Source organism: Leptonotus elevatus, chromosome 6 (genome assembly GCF_054856555.1).
Source record: "Leptonotus elevatus isolate MCC_2025b chromosome 6, RoL_Lele_1.0, whole genome shotgun sequence".
Classification (NCBI taxonomy): Eukaryota; Metazoa; Chordata; class Actinopteri; order Syngnathiformes; family Syngnathidae; genus Leptonotus; species Leptonotus elevatus.
The window spans coordinates 3,644,979-3,645,680 of record NC_141244.1 but is presented as its reverse complement, the minus strand read 5'-3'; positions in this window follow the sequence as shown (position 1 = coordinate 3,645,680).

The following is a 702-nucleotide window of genomic DNA, read 5'->3' as shown; positions in this document are numbered from 1 at the left end:
AGCCACAGCTGCTACATTAGTAGCATGACCTATTCGGAAATGAGTGTTACTATAACAGTCATTGATTTAGCATTGTTATTTTTTAACTATATCATACCCATCTAAAAAAAAAAAAAAAGGTGGTAAGTTTAGCCAAATTTTTGTTAATTCCACGTAGCTGCTGATTTCCCTCAGCTGCTTTAAGTTGCTTTGCTGTTGCTTCTAGTATTTACTCGTCTTATGCCCACTTGTTGGCAAATGAGAGATGTACAAGATGGACTTTATTTTTCCCTGAAGGTGCATATTCCTAACCTCGCAATAGCCAGGTTGATATTGTGATTTACTCAAGGGAGTTTTCCACAATATCAATGTGGGACTGCTCCACTGTGATTTGCTCGGGAAAGGCGGGACATTCTGGACAATACTTCGAGCTGATTAGACGATGAACTAACGTTTTGACCAAGCATGGCAGCGCATGTGAATGTCGTTGTCGGGGGGAGAAAGCACGAACATCTTTACCAGGTAAAAATGCACGAAGCGCATCCCGCTGTTCTTCTTCTAAAAGGAAACTGAGTAATTCTGCAAGAACACAATTAATTACAGCGTTCATGCATTCGTCCACCGGTGTTGCCATGTTAGGTTTGTTTGTTTACCACGGCTTCTGCACTTTCGTCAAAGCTGCTTATGCTGCCCCCAAACACAATGTTGCTTTGTGATTGGTGG